Here is a 22,213-nt window from a genome sequence, read left to right as displayed (position 1 = left end):
CAATTGTGTTGGATTTTAAACAACCACCACTACCTGTTTTTAGTTTTCTTCCTGAGTTGGCTGAACACACGTGCCTATTGCACCCATTGAGTGTTGTTTGAACTGGACGAGGCACTGTTTGAACTAGAAAAGGGTGGCCAGTTAGTTGCCCACTGATCTCATTTAATCACAACCATCTCACTTGTCCATGCAGTTTCTAAATTATACTCATGCAACAGAGGAACAGGTTTCGTCACTTACTTGTTAGTCGATACTGTGTTGTTGCATGCTCATGCTTTGGCATTCTGTTCATGGATTTGTGCTAGATTGGTGGCTCAGATTCCTTGTACAAGTGATATTCAATCAGGATCTTGTTGCCTGCGCGTTCTACACATCTGTGGCTACACCGATTCTGCTTTTGGAGCTTGATTTTGAAGGGTATCAGTTGCTATGCTTTGTTGTTGTCTAATGTGTGACTATTTTTCTTCTGCAGGCATCCTCTGGCTGGATCTAAGCTGCAGGAGTCTGCTTCAACCTTTAGATTTGCATGCTCATGCTTCTGATGCTAGATTTTAATGGGACAGTGACTTGTTTTGTCCATATCTCCCAAATGGTAGGCTGGATTGACTTGAAATTTTCTGAGCATGTTTCCATCATCATTATGCACCTCCCATAGAAAAATTATGGTTAATGGATGCACAAATTTCAAGAAAAATTGAAAATGGCTAAAGGTGATGGACGTTGATTTCTTGGAAACCATGCACTGGAATTGGCTAGATTGCTTGGGCATGTTACTATCACCCATATGCATCTCCCCATGAAACAAGTTTTTAAAAGGATGTACGGATATGGAGAAAATACAAAAATGGATGAAGGTGATGGAGGCTGATTTCTTGGAAACCATTCACCAGAATTGGCTGAAATTGCTTGGGCATGTTTCCATCATCCCTATACAACTCCCCATGAAACAGTTTTTTAAATGGATGCACGGTTTTCAAGTTAGGGAAGAAACAAATCTCTGCCCTATGTATTTTTGTATCAGAGCATCTTGCAGTTTTTGGATAGTAAGAAAAATGAGCTTGGGGTGTGATGCAAGCTTGGAAATGATGGAAGAGAGGTTTGAAGTCTGCAAGAGGATTTATAAGCCCTTTATAAAGCTTCCCTATTCCCCAAACTGCTTTTAAAATCCATTTCTAGCTCTCTGTAATTTCTACAGGAGTCTCTTGTAAAAAACCCAGTTTTCAGAAAAGAAGCACAGTGAGGTGGAAAGAATGTCAAGAATGATGGAGAAGGGTGAGGGAAGGTAGGATAGGTGTTGTTATTGGTTTCAGAACTTTCTTGGCACCTGTTGCTGCTTCCTGAATTTCTCCTTTAGACCTACAATACAACTGGAAATTCATTTTTCTTTTTCTTTTTCTCTTTTTTTTGGAAACAATTAAGGCGCCTCAAGGAGGCTTTCACCCTAATTGCCTGCCCTGGGTGCCTCCAAGGGAGGTTTTCACCTAGGGATATTATTCTCTTTTTCTTTTCTCTTCTTTCCAACCCATTGACTGGCTCATGCAGGTTTTCAATCAATGAGCCAATCTGAGGCGCCTCCGAGGAGGTTTTCACCTTAGATTTTTATTTTTCTCTTATTTTCCATTTTTTCTTTTTCCTTTTTTTCTCTACCCTACCCTACTTGAAAAACAAAATCATTTTCAAGTATAAGAATACTTCCAATAGAGCCATGTGCACATCGAGATGATAGAAAAAATAATGTGGAGGCTTGAAATGCATGATTTGACATGTATCCATATTTCAGAGACCAAATTATTTGACTTTGAAGGTATCAAGCATAGTTGAGGAAGAGAGTGATGTTGCAACTTAGTGACTGTCTGGAACCATATTTGAATATAGTTGTGATGTCCTTGGTCCTTTTGCTGATCTCTATCGTTCTTCATGTCTTCTTCTATCATGACCTTCACATATTCCTCTTTTTGCTGATTTTTCTCTTGAATACATGGAGGATTTGATGGTAACCATGAGGGAGCTCTCTCAATCTCTAATTCTGATGTCTTCTCTTCATGAAGTGCAGCCCATCGTTCTTTGATCTTCTCTTTTTCATCTTCTTCTACTGGATGTGGTCCTTCAATGATATCAATATAATCTCTTTTTTGCAATACTCTGCCTAAGCTATGGTGAATATCATTGAGCTCAAGAGGAGTTGTTTAGAAGTGTTGTACCTCAGCTTTGTAATTGGGTTGAGCTACTCCAATGTGCGAGTTTGGAAATGGTGGTTCCCCACTATATACTTGTTGGGCCTGTCTGCTGTTCAGGTTCGGGTTCGGCTAGGTAGGCATTTGGGGTTGCCTTGGAGGAGCAAGAGGCAATGGTTGCGGTTGAGCAAGTGGTGGAGGCAAAAGAGCAGGAGGAGAGTTGTACTAGGGCCTCCAACCCTGATGAGGTGCATTCCACTGTGGCTGTGGCTGAGCATAGGGGTGAAATGGATGAGTAGCTAGTTGGGCATGACATGGAGATGTGAAGGACCAGGAAGGATGAACAGGGGGGCCCCAAGAAGGTATAGAAGTGACTTGGTTAGGGTTGTAGTATGCTTGAGATGTCCCTTGCATCCCCTACTGATATGGTCTAGCTCCATGCAGCCTCCTTTGGTCTATGTAATAGGTCTGTTTGCGGCCCCTTAGTATACAACTTTAAGTCTGGGCAAGGAAGGGCACTTATCTGTAGAATGATTTTCTTCATAGATTGAACAAACCTCTATAGATTTCCATGTGCATTCATTCCTAGGATGCCTCCTGGTGCACCTAAGACAAAAAATGGCCAAAGCCCTCTCTGCTTCCTCTTGTTTTCTTTTGATATGCATGGCAAGAATCTGCCTCATCTAACTCTTGAAATCTTCCAGCTGATTCTGAAATTCGCTTCTAAGAGATGAGTTGGAAGACAAGGTACGGCTCCCAACATTTTTGTTTTCAGCCATTGGCCCCAGAGGAATGGGTTTCTTCTTCTTCTTCCCCTATAGGTTCTTCAAATATATTTGGCTATTGCCTAAGGGTGTTTCTTGATTGCAGCCACTGAAGAAGAGAGAAGGTTGGTTGTGTGAAGCAGTGGGGGTGTTGGGAAAACATTTTTCTGAATTATCTCTACTCGTACGAGGCATGAAAAGAAATCTCTTTTTGGGTGATTTTTTTTCTTTCTTGTACCTGCAAAACTGAAATGGATTGAACAACAAATTGCAACTAACTGAAATGAACTTGCCGAAATGAAATTGCAGAATTGAAATGAAAGCAAAGAAATGACTAATCTTCTTTTGCTGGAATGGAAATTGTAAAATTGAAATGAAAGCAGGAAATGACTAATCTACTCTTGTTGGAATGGAAATTATAGAATTGAAATGAAAGCAGGAAATGCCTATTCTACTCTCGCTGAAATGGAAATTGCAGAATTGAAATGAAAGTAGGAAATGCCTATTCTACTCTTGCAGAATTGAAATTATAGAATTGAAATAAAAGAAGGAAATGACTAATCTACTTTTGCAGAATTGAAATGAAAATAGGAAATGCCTATTCTACTCTTGCAGAATTGAAATTGTAGAATTGAAATGAAACAACTACTCTACTTTTGCTGAAATAAACTACTTAGCAGAATGTTGTAGTAGAAAATAGAAGAAAAGCAGTGATCACAAAATACTTTGAGGCTTCCCCGGCAATGGCGCCAAAAAGATGGTGGGCTCCAGTATTGCAGCAATAATATTGCAATTCCTAGGGCTTCCTTCTTTACTTTTATCAACCTGGTAGTTCGTAACAAACTTGGAAGTGACGGTGTTATATGCACAAGTACTAGCTCTTACTGCAGGCTGTCACTCGATCAGTTGGTGCAAGTTCGCTAGGAGCTTAAGCCAACTTCTATGAGTTCTCAGAAGAAGCTTTTAACTGTGATGGAAGAAAGTTAACTCTACAGAGGCTATCCTATTTGCAGAAAGAGAATGAAAACTTGAAATGAAATGCAAACCCTAGCAAACCCTAGTTTACCTACTAACCCTACTTTTGCAAGAAAAGAGATGGAAACTAATGAAATGAGTGCCATTGACTACTGAAAAGGTAAATTCCATTTATTTAGGCTACTTCTGAAAAGAAATGAGAAAAAACCATCTTTTGTACTTTTGAGTGTACACTAGCAATTGCATGCAAGAGCAAAAATTGTGTTTCTAGTGGCAGCAGTAGTGCCTTGACCTCAAATCATAATGCCAAGAAGGGAGAAAGGAGATCAAGGCCTATTGTGGCCTTTTTGAATCTTATTTCTATCACTGCAGCAACCTAATTGAGCAACTGAAACAAAAACAACTATTCTAACCATCAAAACCAACCTAATCTATCAAAGCAAAATGAATCTATGCAACATAAATTAACTCATGAATGGAAGCAAAAACATATAAGTACACAGAAGGAGGTTTTGGGTAGCTTGGGTTGGGCCCTAACCCAAGAGCTTTAGTCCTCTAAAAGAGATCAGTGCTGGCTCAAAAACTGTTTCATCTTCATTATCAAAAATAACAGTTACATTACATAAACTGTTCTCAAAAAGGAAATCGAAAATGAGCTGAACACAATGCTGCACAAAGTGTGAAAATCTACCAATAACTAGCTAAAATCAACTAAAAAAACTGAGGCCCTAAGCCCCCCTATTTATACAAATGGAGTCCCCCAACAGCCCTCCTAAAATCAAGGAGCTCAGCTTCCCAGAACTGGAGATAAACAATGGTCCTTCTTTACTTGCTCGGCTGCCCCTTGGAAAGTGGACCTTTGTGCTCCGAGTTTCTGATGGAGAATTTGAGGTAATGGTTCATAAATGATGGGGACACCCTCCTACAAATCCTCTCCCTTGTTCTTCCTCAAATTTGGTTGCCAAATGCTCATTAAACCTTTGATTTTGTCTCAAAATTGACCAAAAATCTGCATAAAGCACACATTAGACTTTTTGGCATAATGACTAACCCAATTCACTCTATTAGCATAAATATATTAAAAAACATGCAATAAACTAATGAGAATGGTGGATTAAGTCGAATTAAGAGGCAAAATGAACCCATATAATTACCCATTTATGGGGCTCATCACTTCCCTCACCTGACTGTCATCTAATCATATTCCCCTTCATCTAATGGTCCACAGCCATATCAGCCGCGCCCGATGGCCAACTGTTACCCACCCGATTAAGCGGTTTTCTCCGAGCCCCCAACTGCTACATGTCGCACCCTGAAGTAGATCGGGTGAACCCTCTGAAATACTGCCCAACCTCCAAAAGTGGTGCGATAGCCTGGGAAACTACCTCCCCACTCAACCTGCCAAACCACCTACTGTTCATTCATAAAATTTGCCACCAAAAAATAACCGTTTCTTCATAAAAAGGCCGAGAAGCCCTTTTTCACACTTTTTCATTCATTTTCTCTGTGAACTAGTGTGATTCCTACAAACACTGAATTCACTCCTCAAGAGAGTTGCAGAGACCTTAGTCGACCTCTCAGTCCGTACCAGATCCATTCGAACCTCTGCAACTGCCTCCAAATTTGCAAATAGTTCACCCAATTCCAGGTATCTCACTGCGAATAACCACTTACCCTTTCAAATTTGGAAAACATTCAACCTATGAAGTATTTTCGTTAAGTAAAATTAATTGAAAAACACTTTAAATTTGAAAAACCCGCGACAAAACCCTCTAAAAAATCCCAGTTGTCATGAAAAACCCCTGAATTAAACCTATAAAGCCAAATTTAAGTTCACAATAACTAAATTATGGCTGCCCCTGTTGCCTTAGACGTTAGACCTGTCACAACTCCCCATTTGGACCTCAACCACCTTCCCTTGGTTGACAAGGATTTCCAAATTAAGAATACATCTAGCCAGACCCTCTGGCTTAAAATCCATTGTTTAGCTAGGGATAGATACCTCAACCATGCTGATGATATTGGCCTTTGGGAGTCAAATTTTCCCAAATACCAGTTCCCAGAGGTACATGTTTTCCCTGAAATTGTCCACCAGTGCCATGCCTGTTACATTCCCATCCTGAGAGGTATTATGTACCTAACCAAAATATTTTTTTCACCATTACAGTGGATTCCATTAATGAAATGTTGCAAATCCAACCAGGTCAAAACCTAACCCCACTCTCCATTAGGGATTTTCTAGACCAGTACTCCAAGTTGAGTCTGTCCAGGTTAGCCCAAATATTCCAAACATTCATTATAGAAGAGCGATATATTCCCAAAGATCCCCCTCCATAAGTTTCTATCGTTTTCTCTGAAAGGGGCAAACAAATCATCACCATGATATCATGTGTTCTTTGCTGCTCCACTGATGAATTTATTGATGAACTTGTCCTAGCCTTCATGTCAATTTATACCCTAGGATAGCCTCTTGTTGTTTTGTACAATTATGCTGAGTTCATAGCTGAGAGAATGCATGAATAGTTAACTAGGATTCACAATGAGAGAGTGTTCAAATATTCATCTGTCCTCTACCATATGTTCCTATATTATCAACCAGACAGATTTCCTTTCGCCCTTCAAAAGCTGGATACCAAAGGCTAGCCCAGGTCTGTCATTTTTTGGACCCCACTATTCCATAAGTTTCAGTCACCATATACCTATTCAGATTTCATAGATTCTTTTGTTCATCCAGTCATGACTATGCTGATAGGAAGCCCTCCACCTAAGATAAGTCCAGAGATCAAAAGGGTTCTTCAGTCGTCTAAACAAAGCAAAGTGAGAGATTGATACCTTTACCAAAACCACATAGAGATAAGAATTTATGGTTCTAGCTTGCACCATATAAACTACCCAAATACCTCCCCATGAGATTATTTTCTCTAGAGTACTATAGACAAATAATGAACTTTGATGAGATAAATGTTGTCTCTGCCAAGAAAAGATCAAAGTTCAAAGTAAAAAAACTAGTTAGGCCCCTTCATCGACAATTCTAGAGAGGCAGGGGAGGAGGCAAACCAAATCCTGCAGCACATGAAGTTCCAAAAGAGTTTCATGTGGAGGTATGACTCTCAAGAATTTATGACCAGACTGAGAAAGAAGGTCAAGTTGGGACCTTATATTCACCACCCCATACCAGAGATAGAAATATATGCCAATCAATCTGAGTGGGTGGAAATACTCTTGTAGACAGAGACAGTACAAAGGTAGATGTGGAGAATACCTTATGTGACTTAGATAGACAGTTTGATGAGAGATCGTTTCTGTAGGTACCTGAACAACAAGAAGCAGCCATGAGCACCCCTCCTATCATGAAGACTCCTCAAAATGAAGAAAAGAACCCCAAAAGGATCAGGGAGGAACCCTCAAGTTTAGGAATGGGGACATCAAATATACAATATGAGACCAGGGAGAGCAAAAGACCTAGATTAAATCCTATTTCAGAGCAGGAAGACATAGAAGGCTTAGTAGAAATAACTGATACTGAGCTGGACAGAAGTAAAAGCACGGGCTCCATTTGAGAAAACACAATGCCCATCCACATCACAAACCCAGATTTTGGAAAGGCAACTAAGTGTAGAAGTATCCTCATTCAGTATGCCTGTTGATAAGGATAAGGATATAAAAGATAGATACAAAGAGATCAAGATGAGAAATGAGAAAAGAAAGGCCCAAACTTATGCTCAGTATCTCAAACTAACACCTACTAATCAGACCAGGTTGATGTCTGCTTTCGACATCAAAGAGGGAAAACTACAGATGTCCTTCATAAAACCAACTGCACAATAGCCAAGGACATCAGCAGATTACAAGAGAATTGATTTTGAAGTGATGGCAAGGGATATTCATCCCATTGACCAAATCGAATTACACAAGTAGGCTGGAGAGATGATATACTCCACTCTCAGAGGTAAAGCGATAGTTGCTCATCAGTTACAGAATTCATTGAGCAATATCTCAACTCAATATAAATTAGAGAAGGCTTCCTCACAGGCCAAGGATACTAGAATCAAGTCTTTGGAAGACTTAGTGATTGAATTAGGACATGATCCCAAAGATATCAAAGCCATTGAACAACTGATAAAGAAGAAAAATGATGACATTGCTGCACTGAAAAACAATTGAAGATACCTCAGCTGCAACATCCCTAAACACAGGAGGTCTTAGAGAGCCAAACCAAACATGAAGAGTTGATGGACTTGGTCCTAAAACTTAATGATTAGTTAAAGGAGATAGAGAAGGAATTAGACACTTTAATTCAATTGAAGCAAAGTGATATTTCCACTACATCGGCAAATGTCATCCCAACGGTATCAACATCAGTCCCTTCAATTCTGGCAACCTCATTGGCTCCCACAGCTCCCATGACTACTGCACAACCAGTTTCAATAGAGTCTACATCAGCAGTAGGTGCATCAGGAGAAAAAGCAGCAGAGTTGGTCAGAGCCATGGAGGAAATGTCTATTCAGGCTACAGAAATAAACAAACTAAAAGAAAAGGTGACAAGCTTAGAAACAGATTGAAAGCTTGCCAAAATTATGCACAAGGAAGAAGAGCAAAATGTTGTCAGAATGAATGAAAGATTAAAGGCCATGGAGAAAGATCTAACACTAAAGGAACCCCTTGGGCAAGCAAAGGAACTATTATGGGCCAATATCATTGCCTTTGTCAATGATATTTGGCCATCTATTCAGGTGATTTTTGAACAAATAGATCTAATAAAGATAGCTAGAGAAGCTTTCCAAAAAGTCAAAGAACAATTAGGAGACATGCTTGAAGATGCTACCAGACTTATCCACTTCCTCAACAGTAAAAACAAGTATTAACTTGAGGAATTGGATATGGAGGATAGGACAAAAACAATTTTGGAGGTAAGAAAGGTCCTTTCCAAGAGAAACTTAATGTTAAACTTGGAGGACAAGTGTTAAAATATACAGGTAGCAGTTGATAAATTTATGGCCAAGTTTCAAATTTTGAGAGAGAAATGGTTACCCAGTCCCTTGGTAATAAATGACAAGCTCATGACACAACAGGATTATGACAACAAAATCAAAGAGCTAGCTAAAAAACATGTCAGTACATCATCAATAAAGGCATTGCCAACAGGTAAAGTTCTTTAACAGACATTTGAAAACTTTTTTTTCCTCCAGCATGAGGTGAAACACCTATTCATCACCAAACCTACTTTTGCTAAGTACACCGAGGCAGATGAGATATATAGAAGAATGTTGAAAATCAAGTTACCTAATGCTGAATTATGGGAAAAATTTATTGATTTACTATAGTAAAATGTAGTAAAAATATTAATGTACAGTCAGCAGGGTAAAAGGTAAAGGCAGGTCAGCATGGTTAAAGAGTATCGGTGTCAAAGTGTATCAGATGAAAGCCAAAAGTGAATGCAGCTTCCAGCGTAAAAAAACAAATAGCAAAGCAGCATAAAAGGCTAGAAACCCAACTATAAAGGCTAGCAGCACCAAAATACTAGGGACAACAAGAAGTAGTTCAATAGTTGTCTCTACCTTCTAGCAAGAAGATATTTTAATTTCCTAGATTAAATCCCAAGTTTATTTGGGATATTTTGTAATAAAATTTTGTATAAATACTTCAAAATTCGAAGTATGTAGTGTGGATTCTTAGACATTTTTGTAGACTTCTTGATCAAAAGATTATAAAGCTATTGTATCACTGACTGGGCCAGCAAGTTGGATTGATGAATAAATACAAGATATTTCACAGGATTCATATGTTGAGCGAAGTGTAGACAAGTATTTTCTTACGTTGTTGTTATCTGTCTTAAAGTTTTTCCACAATGTATATCTAAATCTGAATGTTTTAACTGGAGTATTATCTCATAATTTGTTTAAATACACTCTATTTTAATAGTTATGCATATAAATGTTTTCTGTTGATATCTAAATTAAGGAATTCTTAATTGCTCCTTAGTTTAGATTGTCTCTTTATAATCTATAGCAAAGGATTCTTTATTTCCCTTTGTTTTTTATCACCCTCTGTTCCTTGTTTAAGTCTTGGTCTTAGAATTCTTGATTTCTCTCTCACCCTAATTCAAACCATTTCACCAGTCTGGCCCAAAGACCTACACTCTACTCTGCTATCTTGCCCTTTGAACATTCCCTTTAGTGAGTTAATCCCAGTTTCGCTGCCCTTCTGTTGACTCCATAGCCCAATGGTCTAAAGACATCATTCTATCCATCTGTTTTAAGGATTCCACCATCCAATCTTCAATACAAATCAAAAACCCCCTGAACATTCATAACTAGTATGAAGTCCCAGCAAACAAAGCTAAATCATATAGAGAGAGCACTTTCTGATCTTAGGTTAGCGACAGCCTATGCCCAAAAGTTGGTTTATGGTTACCTCGGCCATTTTCTTTCTTATTATAACTTCTAGAGAAAATTCTGAGTGATAACATAGTGGCCACCACACTCATTGAATCCTCAATCCTAATAAAGCTTTAAGAAAATCCTAAATCTACATTGTGTGGCTCTTAAAGTCATTTGTTAGAAGTTATCTTGAAAGAATCTCACAAAAACAATTCAAAAATTTGAAATTCTGGCTTCTAGGAAGACTCATTTTACTAGGGCTAACCTAGACCCAAACCCTCCCCCAGTAGATGATAATCCTAACCTAATTTCAAGAAAATCCAAAAAAGAAGAAAGTTCAGTTAGCCATATACCATTAGTTAAAGCTAATTCATGTCTTGACGAGTGGTTATTTTTAGAAGAACTACCCTTTGATGTGCCATTTGAACATTCATTATTTAGAACAAAATCAAAAAATGCACTCAGTGAAACTATTCTAGATCCTGATTTTATTGCAGACCTTGAAGTTCAATAGGCCAACAAATCCATTGATGAATACATTCTGAAATATCCACAATCATCCATTAATACTGCCACTAATCCTTGCACTTAAAAGTGAAGCTATTCTCAACAAGTGCCTCTACAATTATACTACTAAGAGGATGGTGCATTCATGAGATGATAGTTGGGAAGAGATTTGTGTGGTAACTAGTACAAATTCCTTCCTATATCTTTTATTTTGATCTCTTCCTTCTACATGTGTGCCTTACTAAATACTTGCATATCAAAAGCTGATTATCCCGACACTAACCACTGATCACTGTTAACACCATCTACTGGTACACATTTAGCAGTAGAACAAAACAAGGAAGACATTACTCAAAGTTGATATAATTTTATTAGTTCACGAGCTGCAGGGTATGTTGCCTGTCAATATGCAACTAAAGAGTCTTCCATAAATTAATGCATTAAAAACACAGATTACCATTAGTGACATCTTCTGTTAGAGGTTAAAAGCATTCGGTTTGTGACTATTTGCATGATATTGTCAAGAATGTAATGTGCAGACTCAAACATTAATGTGTAGCATGTGAGATAAGCATGACAGGTGAGGTAGATATTCCTTAGGTTACTATTAAATGATCTTTATGTTGTGGACTTAATGGATCCCACACTATGAAATTGAAAGAAAATACCTATATGGTGACCTTATTTGGCCAAACCTTCTGCATCCAATGATCAAGCTATTTTTTTGTAAACTTAGAAATCTAGATGAAAATCAATGGCTAATTATCCCAACACTAACCATTGATCACTGTTAACATCATCTGTTGGTACACCTGTAGAACAAACGATGAACACTAAAGTTGATATAACTTGATTAGTTCTAGAGTTGCACGGCATGTTGCCTGTTAATATGCAGGTAAAGGGGTTTCCAGAAATTAGTGCATTGAAAATCACACATTACCATTAGTACCATCTTCTGTTGGAGGTTAAAAGGGTTTGTCAATATTTGCATGATATTGTCAAGAATGTATATGTGCCGACTTGATATTGTGCAGCAACATGTGAGATAAATTTGTCAAGTTAGGTATATATTCCTTAAGTTACTAATAAATTATCTTTGTGCCATGGGCTTAATAGGCTGAGCATCTTGTGCCATGAAATTGAAAGCAATTATTAAGATGTTGACTCTTATTTGGCCCAATTTTTCTCGCATTCAACCTTTTACATGTTAAGATTTAGCTACTTTTTGTGGAGTGAGAAATCTATTTTTTTAGTAGAATCCAACCCAACTCATGTTTTCAATAAACAAATGGCTTTCATGTCTAAAAGGTGTAAGCTTAATAGTGTGTATTTTATTTTGCAAGACTTGTTAAATTTTTTTAGAGAATTTTGTGGACATTATTGGGTGAATTTTTTTTAGAGAGTTTTGTGGACATTATTGGGTGAATTTTTTTAGAGAGTTTTGTGGACATTATTGGGTGAATTTTTTTTAGAGAGTTTTGTGGACGTTGTTGGGTGAGTTTATGTTTTTATGTTTTGCTACATCTTGGTACATTGGTTTGATGGATATTTTTTCTTATGTTGATGTAGGTACTTATAAAGTTTCAAAATTTTTGCCAAGAATACTAGAGCTCATATTCAGTGTTGATATGTATGGAAAACTGCCATAGACAAGAGAAATCGGGCTTATGACTCTCTATTTATTCCTTTCTAAGCTGATAAAGGAATCTTGCACTACTTTTACTTGTAGGGTGAAATTTTTAGACAACTGGCTTTTGGCATTGCTGATGAAAGAAATGTTAATATCGAAATAACTTGGGAGTTCTGCTTGAGCACATTGGACAATTTACAATGTTTAATGGCTTGTCTCTTAGATGTTTTTCTTTACTATTAACATTTTTTCTATTTTAAAATTATATGTAGAATGTGAAACTCAAAAATCTAATTCTCAATCGTGATTATTTTGATACTATCACATGGATGAAAGATGATGAACAAAATAAAAAGTAGGTCCATCTTTGTTTAAAAATCAAAATTACGCATAGCATTAAGTGAAACTGACAAATCCAATTCTAAATTTTGATTATTTAAATACAATAGAATGGATGAAATATGATGAAATAAATAAATATTCAGAGCCAGCGTTATTTAAAAACCAAATTAAACCTTTTTGAGGGAGGTATGATCTCAAGAATTGTCATAACAAAAATTTACTTTGAAATAAAAGCATAACAGACAATTGATGGTTAAATTGTTCTTGGCATAATTATCTCTTCTTCATGCATGGTCTATGCCATAGGAAGTATGTGATTGTTCAATAAATTAAGTGACTTTGTAATGTTTGTTCTTTCAAATATCTTATTTTATGATTCTTTATCTTTCCTTGTGTTGCTCATAAAATAAAAACTAGGCAATTATTGAATGAAAGAAGTGACATTGTAATTTTTGTTCCTTCAAATATGTTTTTTTTTTTTGGGTAAACTAAGGGTTTTATATTCATCAAAATCAGCTTTATATGGATTTGAAAAGATTACCATAGTGACCATAGAGGATGCTACTCTCCTCAGTATACTACATACTTCGATTAGACCAAAAAAGTCTCAAATCCCACTAAAACCAAAGGTTGATAACCCAAGCTACATTAGATCCAAGGCCAAAACTGGCTTGCAACATTTCCCAACCAACCCGCACAAACATCCTAGACATATTTTCAAAAAACCATAAATTCTAGCAGTCTATGAAACACAAATAAACTTTCCAAAATACATATAACCAAGTCCATTTTTCATGACCCATTCACAAAATAACATAGTAAGAGAAACAACTAGGGCTTAAGTGCTTCAACTAGCCATAGACTATACATCAAGAGAAACATGACAGATGACACATGCCCAGCAGGTTGGGCCTTGAACCACCACACAGATTTCCATGCAATGAGGAGGCTAGGAGAGATGCCAAGCACCCATCCTTATGAACCTAAAGCCTTTCTAAAAAGGCCACCGAACTGCACCTCTCCCCACTGATATTTCTAATCATTATCGGAGGAAGAAACATTTGTTGGTGCCCTCATGCTAGAACCAAGAGGATTCATCGAGCCTCCCCCATCTGATTCACATGCTACGTGACTTTCTACATGAGCCAAATGAGAGTAGATTCTATCCAAAGAAAACCCACTAGTTCTTGAGCATTCTCTTGACATCATCCAAGGATGTAAAAATATTGTACTTCTCTACTTGTTTGTCCCTCAAGACCAGGCCTAATAGGGTCCTCATTTGCTAATGAAGAGCCATGGAGTTTAGGTACTGTTGCTTCCTGACCCTAGTGTAACTAGGGTCAGGAACTCAAGATAATATGTCTTCCATGAGCTCCAAATCTAAGAGGGAATGTCTTTCGACCCCTGCTTGTGTATTAAGCTTATGAATTTCTCTGTGTGTTTCTGGTGGAACAACATTAAAAAAGGTAGCAACCAAGTCATGGGAAAAAGGCTTAGCACCACGTTTCCCTTGTTGGAATTGACCACCACCCCTCTGCCTGCTCCTCCACCTCTGCCTCAACAACATACCTAAATTAGGGGTGAACCTCAACAACTTTTATGAGTTCCTCTACTTGTAAAAGAATACAAGAATGGATGAGACCCAACACCAAAAAGACTAAGAAACCAACAAACTAAATCATCACAGAAGCTCCAAACATTTGACCCAGACTCCAAAAATAACCCAACAATTGAGACAAAAGGAGCAACAACCTCCTCTACAAACTTATCACCGTTTACCATTGAACCCAAACACACTATTGAGAGGACCAAAGGACTACAAAACCTAGACAAACACAACCAACCAACAAATTCTGCTGACCAAAGCTTATCCAACCTAATACCATGCCAAACCCTATAAAGCCCTCATAGTTCACTTTGACCTAGACTCATATTCCCTAGCTTATGCCTTGAGTGAGGACCACATACTAAAACCTAAGAACAAATTGACACGAAAGCCCAAATTAATGCTACTAACCAGGCTTGGTAAAGACATAGAGTTTCATACCCTAATACTCCGAGCTCTGACACGATTGACGACCAAAAGAAATAGACCAAGAATAGTAGATATAGGACCAAAAAATTTGCTCCATATAAAAGAATGAACACCTCCAATGGCCCTTCTAGAGAGCAATCCTTGAGTGGCCAAGCACATGGCCAAACGTCTAGGAAACCCAACACATTCAATCTAAACTTATGCAGGCATGCACACTCACCTCCCATACTTTCAATTCTAAATATTATCCACTACATGATGGGCCTAACGCATACCAACTTTTCCAAGAAGAAAAAAAAAGAGGCCAATGACCTTCCCCTGACTCCTCTCCTTACAACAAGTTGTCACCCTGTCCATCTCAACCAATTAATAGAATCACACCACCAACTATTAGATTGCATGCGAAAGTAGGTCATGTCCTGCCCCCATTTAATGCTCGATTTGAACTATGGGGTGGCAGGTGTGACCTCTAAGAGTCTCATTAAGTCCATATTAACACCCCCATCAGTGGTGTTCCTTCAAATACATTATTTTATTGGTATAAAACTATATATATAGAAAATTATCTTGACTTCTTTTAGACAAAGCATAATTTGGGAATTTACCAAGCCCAAGTCAAACCTAAAATTGTGAAGAAATTAGATGAATACCTAAAAAAGTTGAAACCGCTAGTTATTTATCCTATCCAACTTTCCTTTTACCAAGGCAATCCTCGTCCTACTTCCAAACCTATAATTATTAGTAAAATATTCAAAATATGAAGAAATAATGGGATTTTGTGTGTTCAACAAAGAAATCACTTTTAATGTCTATCAATTAGAGTCCATAATAGAGATAAAAGAAATAGTCCCATTTTAATTTCCAATGCATACGAGAGCGAGCTTTTATGACCGATTCACCACTTTGATTCAAGTCTAGCCTTGAAATCTCTTTCCATAATTGGAAACTCTCTACCAAATTGTGGTTGCAGATGTGATTGTGCTTTTGTGAAAGAGATAAGAAATCACTCAAAGGGTTGTTCTCTGTGGCCCCTTACAACTAAACCAACCCATCACTTTCAAGTTCAACATCTGGTCTGACCTTAGGTTTCCCACCAAACGAGAGCATAATTATAGGAAAAATCAGTGGGATTCTCTTTTAGAGAAGGTATATTGGGAAATAGTTTCAAGACTAGCTTTTTCCTTGCACATCTTGGAAAATACTTTGTTGAAGGTGATTCTGTGGAGTCAAAGGAGGGAATGTTTGTTAAGTGCTACACATACTAAGTATACTGGGTCCAATTGTAGCTTTGTCTCTAACAACCTCTATATAATTAAGCAATGCACTCTATTTGGTCTATGTTTAATTCATAAATTTGAATTCCCCTCGTGTTTCAACATGATTTTCCTTAGATTAGTTATATGGGCTTCCTTTCTCAATTCCTAGGGTTGGTTAGAGGCGCTCTAGTGTTTGGTTTCCATAAAACAAGATGTTTCATAGGAATTTCTTCAAACCTAAAGGCCCAGAATTGACAATGATATGATTTTTGGCAAAGATTGTAGGCATCTGCATTGCCTCCATTAGATTATTGAATTGTAGTAGGTCAAGTGATGAAATAGTACTCAATATTCATTTTAATAAATGTTTATTATGTGGTATGTTTTTGCATAAATATTTTCTATTAAAGTAGGTGACAATGTTGGATGTTTAATATTGAATAAATGAGTGTTATGAATTTCAAGTTTTTTAATTGGACAGAGAAATATAAAAAATTTGACCATTTTCCATTCATCTTCAATTTTCATTGTTGGGTTTCTCTATTACATATTTTTTGCTCAAAACCTTCATCAAGACACCAATGTCCATTTTCAGTTATAACTATATCAACAGGGCCAAGGAATTGACATCTATTGACACTTTCATTTGTTTAGCTTGTATTTTTGAAAGATGGATAGAATTGTCACGTTATTATAGTTTCTAGACACTCTAATAGATTCTACTATTAATGGTACAATCAAAATCAACAAATTCACTCTCATAGATGTTCAAATCTCTTATAGGATGCACAAGAGAAGATTAAGTTTCTCTAGCTTGAGTCACAATCACAACAAGATGAGCTACAAAAAAAGAATCAACATTCTGAACTAGTGTACATAATAAATCCCTTTTTGAGGTTGAGGTAGATTCCCATCGACAACAAGTACTTGCTCAGATCACTGAGGCCACTTCAAGACAAAATTTACATGAATATGTAGAGGTTCAACTTGAAAATCTCAAGCCCAACATTACACCTTGGAAGAAATTAATAGCAACCAGAAAAAAACCAATCTTGGATATGAAAAGGATGTTTCCTTTCACATTCCAAACTATTTTAAACCAATCTAGTTTCAGAGTGTTGGATTTCTTCAGGATAGTTCACCTTCACCTTCTCCACATCTTTCTCCTTTTTCATAATCACTTTAGATTCATAAATGCCAACACTATGATCAATTTTCCCATGTGAAAGATCAATGTTTTGATCTTCACCGTTGTGAGCATTGCAAAAGACATCCTGATCATTCAGGCAGATGTTCTAGGCATAAGGCTCCTAAAAGAGTGAAGATTCACCTTGTATGGATTGCTTCTTGGCAATGGTCTTCAACAACCAAGAAGATATAATAGTCATACCTTAGAGTTCTTTCTCAAGCATTGAAATGTCTTGCAGTTGACCCAAGTGGATATTGGTGGCTATCCACCTACTCTAGTGGCTCAATGCATAGTTGTCAATCTTGGTTATTTTTTATATAGTTTTTCGGATCCTAAATTTTGGGGGTTGTTTTGAGGCTTTAAATGATGTTTTTCGATTTGGAAAAGACCCAAGCTATAGCCATATGTAGAGCTTGGGTTGGTTGAAATGTGTAATTCTTGGCTAGACCTTTCCAATGGTCTATCGACCACGCTAAAATAATATTGTATGGAAAGTTATGAACCTAGGAAGATGTACCAACTAACTCTAATGGGGCCCACAATCCTTTTGGAATTTCATCTCCTAGGGTTAGGATTTTGTATTTTTAGGGTTTACTCATTACTTTTGATGTTAAAAATGGCCTTTTAGCCTGATTTTAACTCACTCTAGTCAGTGTTCATAGCCATCACATCTCTTCTCGGAGATAATTACTACCATTGAGCTAGTTTGTTTCATTCTGTATTTTCACAGTTTCAACACCTTCCATTTATTCACAGAAGTCAAGTTTCTTTGTGTATCTGTGTTTTGGTTATAAATTTGTATTTCATTTCATTCCCCTAAAAAATATGGATCAATAATATAGATATATTCATCTTCTAACCTTGTATCTAATAGGGAGGAATTGATGGTTAGCTACTAGATTCATTAAGTAAGCATGAACCACAACTTGAACTAGAGCTAGCTCCCACAACATATAGATAGTGTTAACTAGATTTAGATTCTGAGTTGTATCTAGAGACAGATTCATGTACTATGGGCATGACTTGGTTGGTGGCTAGCCTTAAACCACCACTTCATCATTTTTTGGCCATATTTAAAACATCATTAGGTAGCACTTTCACTTTTCAAGCAACTTCAACTTCTATCCAGATTCGAAATTTTTCTAAGAACTGCTTCGAGCTTAGTTCTAGAGTTGGTGGTCAACCTTAAACCACCAATTGTGACCACTCTTTTTGCTACCCCTCTTGTAAATTCCACTATGTATATTGAATTCATGTAAATAATTTGGAAATACAAATAATGACTGGGCTAGAGGAGTGGACACAGATTCAAATTCCAAGAAGGAGAGGTTGCTAGGAGGAGAGGTTGCTAGGAAAGTGATTAACCCATGCTACTTCATTTATGCATTCTACCAATTCCATGACCAAATTAAATGGTTTGCACAATAGATAGGGAGGTTGAGTATGGGTCACCTGAGAAAAAGGATGAACCCCATACTACCTTTGTTCTCATGGGATGTGTTGGTGAAGTCAACATGCAAGAGACAGGACAAAGGGTCGTCAATTAGAGAAATCGACGAATATGGATAGAGAAAGAAGTGGAAAAATGTAAAATCAAATGTGGTAGAGCTTGAGTGCGGGAGTATAGTGTGGTATGAGACACATAGAGAAGCCCTGAACGTGAAGAGAAATGAATGCGACATTTCTTGAGGGAGAATGAATAGAAGAGAAGAGAAGAGAATATAGGTCGAGTATCCCTTTAATTTCTGGTGGGTGACAAGTGTTGTGTATCAATTTTGTGATGGGCTAGTGAAGATTCAATGGAGAAAGTGACTCACTGGTGCTAGTTGTCTCAACTGATAAACCTCTAAGTGCTTATCTTGGGGATGATAAACTACTTAAACCTTTATGAATGCACAAATAAATGACTGGGGTGCTTTTCAGATAGTTGATAAACCACTTAGCAAGTTGAGACATTATGGTGCTTTCTGTGGGAGGAAGTTGATAAACCACCTTGACAGTTTGCTCTGGATTCCTATAGTGCTTGCCTTGAAAATATAGTTGATAAACCACCTTTAGAGTGAGATCATACTCCTAGACCCATCATGCCTTCATTGTGCGTAGGGTGAATCCCTATGATATATTTCTGAGAGACAACAAAGTCATTTGTGGTGCTTATTGGTGGAGGTAGTTTCTCAACCACCTAGACAATGCACTATCACTTATTTGGTTGACTTGTATTGGTGTGAAATTCCTTTGAGAACTTAACTCCTTAGACTATGAATCTGGCTATGGGGTGGTCAACTACAAGAAATATTGTAGTGTAGCTAGCCTATGGTTGGGTGGAGAGTTGAAGTCCCTCCCTTAGTTTCTAATCTTTCAATTTAATCAGATAAGTGTATTTTCTTATATATATGTTGCACTATGAATGATGAATAATGTATGATATTTGTTATGATAGTGTATGTATAAACGCTACTAATGGCGAAATGTGATATTCTTGCTTCTCTATGCTAAGATGTTTTATGTACATATGTTCTCATGGTTATGAGGGGCTTGGAGGCCTTTGTCTTTGATAATGTTATGATGAGTTACAAAGCTAATATTTTTGAGTTAGCTTTTAACAAAATTGTTGAGGAAGTGCCAAGGTTATCAATATATTTTAACATGCTTGTTGAACGAGGGTTATATAACATTTATATATTTGATGACAAGTTGATGAGAGTTTTATATTGATATACATATTGAGCAAAAGCATATATGAGTGTTATTAAGCGATTGTTTTGCAGTTTTTCTTATTCCTGCTGATGACTTAGTTTTAGTGTTTCAAATTTACAAAGTCAACATAACATTTTTTATATTATTTATTTTATTTAACATAAGTGGATCCAGTCTGAAAATTATGAAACATGGTTTGTCGGATGATCAAGGTGGTAGGGTGGTGCTAGGGTAGGATGGAGCCTACACAAGGAATTGGAGTTCCCTTCTAGTTGCAGCTGGTGAATAGATGGTTGGAGCATCCTTCAGGTTGGATCCTGTAAACCAAGGTGTTGGAGCATCCCTCTAATTGGAGTTGGTAAACAAGGGCATGTGATCATCCTTCAGGTTGGAGCCTGTAAACTAGGGGATTGGAAAATTGGAGCTAAAAATATTGATGTATATTTTATTGAAGACAAATATTAAGAATTGTTCGAAGGTTTTTCTCTCGGAATGGTTTCCACCTAAAATATCTTGTGTCTATTGTCTTTGATATTATGCATTATTGAACGGTTTTGATGATCGTTTATGTTTATCTAGTGATAGTGATATTTAATGCTTTGTAAATTTTAAAATTAACTAATTGAAGAGAAATATTGATTCACCCCCCTATCAATGTTTCCAACAACAAGATCCTCTAACAAAGGCAGATGTGGGATTAAGTCAAATTCCTCTCTATGAGGGCGATGAAGACCCCAAAATGTTGAAATCTGAGAGAAATAGATAATTTCTAGATATGATAATTACTTTTGACTATTTATTTATACTTTTTCGTTTACCCTTTACTTCATTCATTAGGACAAATAATTATACAAATGCAATACATAAAATACAAGAGACAATTAGTCCAGAGGCCAGGGTAAAATCCACAAGGGGAAAACCCATCAATCCTTTCCTTATAGATTATTCATCAACAAGAGAAATCCAAGTCAAAATAACCAGAGTTCCAAGTGCCGAGTCAAACCTCCTTTTCTGTCACAAAGTTGTTAATAAATTTGATCACCATATGCCACATGTCTGTGCAATTCTCGTAGAGAGAAACTCACAACATCATCTCACAAAATCACATCATATATCCATAAGGACTCATACTTTCATCACAAAAATCACATAAGGAATTCAAATCATTACATAACATAAAATTTGAATCACATAGAACCTTGAATAACAACCAAGACGAGCTTAATCAGAACTAGTATCCTATGTTGGTAGAGACGGTGAAGGAAAAACGGGGACATGGATCTAAAGTTAGCGAATTTTGTAGCAGAGGAAGGATTTATTTTTTTGAATTTTGCTTAGATGAGTCCATACGTAGGGTTCTAGTTGAACATTCATTAGGGCATGAAACCTTCATGTTTAGAAATTGGTTCTTTATTTGAATGCAAAACTGTATGAACTCGTGTGGTATGATTTAACTGAAATCACATCGATTTTATTGACTAAAGCAATTTATTCAGGGTAGTTTATTATATTCAATACTATGTTTTAATTATTGAGTTGTTCATTAGAATATATATCATTTGAATATGATTCAGTTTTTAGTTGACACAAGGACATCTCAACCTCGAACCCTAATCCCCACAAGCCCTAGCACATAAAATTTACCTAGATCACTACACTATTTTTGTTAAAAAAGTGATAATGAGATTCTATTAATGTGATAACCTTTCTCCTTCACAAGCATTTCTACAACTAGCTTCCTTATTCCTTTCATTTATGCCTTGCACACAATGTCATGTTCAATGATGTCTAGACTTTAATGCTTATAGAAATATTACCTTAAAGGTTTAGTTTGTAAAAGAACTTTTTAGTAATTTCTAGTATATCTTGTCAAGATTTTTTCTTCAACGATCCTTAGCATTGAAGATATATTATCTCCCAAACTCCCTTGCACCCACCTAATTGGAAAATACAAAGGCCATGTCACTAAAGTTGATTTAGCAATGATCACTCACTTTTTAATTTCTTTCATAGAGAACACTTATGGTCACCTCACTGGAAAATAATATTAACAACCTCCATTATTGAGGTTCCCTTGTATTTTCTTGAGGCCATTAAACACAAAAATTAGAGTAATCTCACCCACTGAAATGTTTCTAAAACTGTAAGTGGGCTAGGGGCTTAACATATGTTCTCAATTTCAAGTTGAAAGTTATGGGTGTTAACTTTTACTTAAGATTCATTGCAGCTATGGGCATAATATAAATTTCTAGTATCTACACAAA

This window comes from Pinus tabuliformis, chromosome 7, assembly GCF_031772625.1.
Source record: "Pinus tabuliformis cultivar Carrire ecotype Pingquan chromosome 7, CPIR1, whole genome shotgun sequence".
NCBI lineage: Eukaryota > Viridiplantae > Streptophyta > Pinopsida > Pinales > Pinaceae > Pinus > Pinus tabuliformis.
Note: the sequence above shows the minus strand (reverse complement) of the source record.